The sequence below is a fragment of the Scylla paramamosain genome, chromosome 9 (genome assembly GCF_035594125.1).
Source record: "Scylla paramamosain isolate STU-SP2022 chromosome 9, ASM3559412v1, whole genome shotgun sequence".
Taxonomy (NCBI): domain Eukaryota; kingdom Metazoa; phylum Arthropoda; class Malacostraca; order Decapoda; family Portunidae; genus Scylla; species Scylla paramamosain.
This window is the reverse complement of record NC_087159.1, coordinates 10,602,501-10,607,500: the sequence shown is the minus strand read 5'-3', so window position 1 is coordinate 10,607,500 and position 5,000 is coordinate 10,602,501. Positions and strand designations below refer to the sequence as shown.

General features: G+C 37.5%; 1 protein-coding gene across 1 annotated transcript in view; it reads right to left on the bottom strand.

The window, feature by feature from the left end:
• Positions 1 to 5,000, bottom strand: part of LOC135103244 (uncharacterized) — a 108,314-nt gene that overhangs the window by 90,444 nt on the left and 12,870 nt on the right. The gene's annotated exons all lie outside the window — the stretch shown is intronic.

The following is a 5,000-nucleotide window of genomic DNA, read 5'->3' as shown; positions in this document are numbered from 1 at the left end:
ACGAACGAAGATTTGTGAATATGAGTAAAAGAATCAGGGACTCAAATATCGAATACAAATATTAGATCACACGAAGGTCAACCAGCCCAGATATTTTTGTGCAGGATAAGATAACGTTTTAATAAGGATGTTAGGTTATTTAAGTTTGGCTAAATTAGACTGGATAACATAAACTAACCTAATCTAACCTATCCTAGCTTAGCCCACACTAAAAACAGCCATGTTAGGTTGGATAATTTGATACAAACCTATTCTGAAAATTATAAATATATATATATATATATATATATATATATATATATATATATATATATATATATATATATATATATATATATATATATATATATATATATAGAGGTTAGGTTAAGTTTGGCTTGATTAAATGAGGTAACCTATCCTAACTTAGCCTATTACAGTCCATCCGAAACGATAATAACATTATTAACTCAATTTTTCTCGTACTGCTCATCTTTCCGTGTTTGGTAACGACCGTACGGGCGTCATTCCCCACAGACAGTCAAGCCAAAGTCCATATATATATATATATATATATATATATATATATATATATATATATATATATATATATATATATATATATATATATATATATATATATATATATATATATATATATATATATATATATATATATATATATATATATATATATATATATAAAGAGAAACACAGTGTTGGAGTATCTAGAGGTGATTCGGTAGCTTTCGGATACTGAAAGAGAACAAAGACCATTTTGGTGAGTAAATAGAAATGAAGAACACAAGATTCCCTCACAAGAAACTGACGATGTCTTTACCAGAATTCCCAACTGACCACCGACAACTCTGAGGGAACCAAGGGCATCGACGAGAAAGTTGTTAATCTTAATTGGAGAGCCATCAGCAAGAAGAACAGGAAGATTCCCAGCTCAGTGTCCATTCATGGGAAAACCTAACCGAGCAAGAAGTCACACGTCAAGCATCATGAGGACAAAGCGGCCACAATCTCCCCCAAAGCGGCCAAAATCGATCTCCCACAAGATCAATGTTTCACAAGGCGGCGAAAATCTCCAGGAATCGCGCCCAGAATCAAGTAGAAATAGTATAGAATAGTATAGGAAGAGGTGGAATAGTAGTAGTAGTAGTAGTAGTAGTAGTAGTAGTAGTTGTAGTAGTAGTAGTATCATGGTTCCTATTACTACCATTACTTATCTAAAATGAAAAGAAAAACATACTCTTTTCTAAACTATTTACCTCAACCCTAACTTAACCTCAATCTAATTCTAAATAGTCTTCCCTTAGCTTACTATCTTATCATAATTTAACTTTACTTATTCGAACCTAAAGTAACTTAATTAACCCGACCTAAGATAATATAAACGTGACCTAAACTAATCTGAATTAACCTTATCGTGTGATCAAAGAGTTACAGTCTCACAAAAATACGTATAAAATTTGGAATATCAATCAGTCAATCGTTCTATTTATCTATCTGTTTATCTACTCATCGATCTATCTATCTATCTATCAGCCAGTCTTTATCATTTTGACTTTATCCCCAACACTGTATACATAAGATCCACTCTCCCAACGGGGTCATGATCCTCTTTACCTTATTACATCATGGGAGTTATTTTCTTATCAAGGAGAGCATGAAGGATGTAGGCTTAAGGCGGGGCTGGCTATTCTCTCCTCTCTCTTTTTGCCTTCTTACCTATTTTCATCTTTACCTTTTTCATCGTCTCTCCTCCCTCACTGTCCCTCACTGATTCTTCTGTTTCAGTTTGCCTTCTTTTTACTTTGATTTTTTTTTCTTCCTTCTTTGCTATTTCATCTCTAAATATATTCTTATTTCTTTCTCTTTATTGTCTCTCCCCTCATTTTTCCTGTTTCTTTGTCTTTTTTCTTTGACTCTTCTTCCATTTTCATTCCTTTTTGTATTTCGTTCTCGTTCCTAAAAATTATTCTCAGTGTTTTTTTTCCCCTTTTTTTCTCTTTTACTTTCCTTCAGTTATTCCTTTTAACCTTTCAATGTTTCTTTTCTACTATTTGATTTTTCAGTTTTTATTTTCTTTTTTCCCGTGTTACAGCGCCTTAAGTGAACGAATAATGAATGAATGAATGAATATATAAATTGCTGAATGAATCTTTTCCTCTTTCCCTTTAATCTTTCATCCGTCTGTTCCTTTCTTCCTTCAACTCTACCTTTCCTTCTATTTAATGTGCCCCTTATTATTTTTTTTTTTATTTCCTCACCCCCTCCCTTTCCCCTCCACCTTTCATTTCCTTCACCCTTTTCCACTCAGGTGTATCGAAGCGTGACAGGTGAGGGGGCATAAATCACGTCTACCCTTCTACCTGCTGTCATCTTCGCCCCCCGTAGAGTTCATTAAAAGCGGTAAAATAATACATAAAAATAATAAAACGATTCGCTGAGGAAAAAAAAAAAGGAATGTGTGTGTGTGTGTGTGTGTGTGTGTGTGTGTGTGTGTGTGTGTGTGTGTGTGTGTGTGTGTGTGTGTGTGTGTGTGTGTGTGTGTGTGTGTGTGTGTCTGTGTTTGTGTGTTTGTGTTAACTGTGTGTGGGTGTGTCTGTCTTTTGGTCTGTTTAGCTACTTAAAAATCTGTTCATGTTTGCCTAATCATCCTCTCTCTCTTTCTCTCTCTCTCTCTCTCTCTCTCTCTCTCTCTCTCTCTCTCTCTCTCTCTCTCTCTCTCTCTTAAAAATAATTCCAGTGTGTTCATATCTGCATTACAAAGACATGAATAGATTGAAGCGAACTGATCAATGAAGAGGTAAACGTATCTATGCAAGTGACGAACCCAAACAGATCAATTTCATTCCCAATGCATCAATCCATCTTTCCTAATCTTTCCTTTCATCTGTAACTTTAAATGTTCCTGTAATAATATATTTTTTCTATCAGTCTATCGATCCATTAGTCTGTTTATTCCTCCATTTTTTTCATTTATCCATTTGTACGTTTGTCTGTTTGTCTACCTATCTATCTCTGTCCATCTCTCTATGTCAATAAAGAAGACTGTTGCAATGTTAGAGACGGTCAAGTATCCCTGTTTTTATCTATCTATCTATTTATCTATCCATCTATCTATCTATATCTATCTATCTATATCTATCTAACAATCTTTCCATCTATCTTTCTATTTATCTATGTCTGTCTGTCTGTCCCCTGTCACGTGCCTGTCTGCCCACTATCTGTCACGTGTCCACTCCTCCCTCCTCACACACCCTCGTTACGGCAGCTGACACCAATCCGAGAAGACGTGACACGAGAATTCAATCACACAGAATTCCTCCCCTACTCTCTCTCTCTCTCTCTCTCTCTCTCTCTCTCTGCCATTAGGGTCGCGTTACGGGTGGGACGCCAATGTAAATATTCGAGAGAGAGAGAGAGAGAGAGAGAGAGAGAGAGAGAGAGAGAGAGAGAGAGAGAGAGAGAGAGAGAGAGAGAGAGAGAGAGAGAGAGAGAGAGAGAGAGAGAGAGAGAGAGAGAGAGAATCAGTGACCCTTTTATGTGTTGACACGTGATACGTATCAGATTGAAATACAACAACAACAACAACAACAACAACAACAACAACAACAACAACAACAACAACAATAATAACAACATCAACAATAACCACCACGTCTACTACTACTGCTCTTACTGATAAAAAAAAAAAAAGAAAGAATAACGATGTAATTTCTCTTGAATTTTAGAAGCTGTTGTAGAATAAAACTTTACATGTGGATCTTTCGTTTTGTTACAATGATGCTAATGTGAAGTAAAGAAAAACTTGATAAACTGATGCATCTTCTTTTGTTGCGTTCTTTTTTCTTCTCCCAATTTTGACTGTAGACGAAAATTTTGTTTCTTTATGTGTGTGTGTGTGTGTGTGTGTGTGTGTGTGTGTGTGTGTTTAATGAACTTACCCAGTAGTCCACTGACACCAGCGAATCCACTCGGGAATGCTCACCAGGGAAGAGGAGGAGGAGTAGGAGGAGGAGGAGAAGGAGGAGGAGGAGGAGGAAGAGGAGGAACAAACCTTATATATATAAAGAAGAAACCAACAACTAACAGAGAGGCAAAGGAAAATACACGAAGTAAAACACGCGGTTACGTCATCCCCTCACACACACACGAAAATAATAAATTAGTGGAGCAGCGAGGTAATTCAAACCCACACTCGCTACAGAGAAAGCTTACGAGGGGCGTGATGTCAGCGAGAGGAAGGCACAGGGAGAGAGCGAAGGTGTGGGTGGCGGGAGGGCGGAAGGGAGCGGAGGCTGTGAAATATAGGAAAGAAGTGGTGCAAATATGTATGAGATTAAAGGGTAGAAAGATATTGAAAGTAGATTGGAAGGAAAGGAGGAAGGAAGGGAGGGAGGGAGGGAGGGAGGAAGGAAGAGAGGAAGGGAGAAAGGAATGAACGAAGGAATAGAAATGATAAAGAAGCAAAACAGTGGAGAGCGAGGAAAGAATGAAGAAAATAAATTGGTAGGTAGAAAGACTGAAAGAAAGGAAGGAAAGATTAAAGGGAGGGAGGGAACGAAGAAGAAAGTAGGGCAGAAGAGATATAAAATGTTAGATCGAGGAAAGGAAGAAGAGATCCAGGAAAGAAAGGAGGAAAAAACAACAGGTATTGGCTCAACGAAGTAGGAAAGGAAGCACACAGGCTGCCAGATAAAGTAAGTAAAAGAACGAGGAATGAAAGATTGGAATTGAAGGAAGGAGCGAAGTAAGAAAAGAAGCAGGCTAGCAATAGGCAAGATGCGGGAATAAGGAAGGAAAAGAAGTACTAAGGACAGAGGGGGAAAAAAAGAAAAAGAAGGAGGGGGCGGGGAGGGAGGGAGGAGAAGCATTACATCAAGGACAAACACACACACACACACACACACGGGAGTAAACAAGCAAGCAATGAGGTTCTTAGAAAAGTCTCATGAAACGTGTCGTCTTGAGCATTTTTCCGTAGACTGACGCTGATTTAAGTCTTG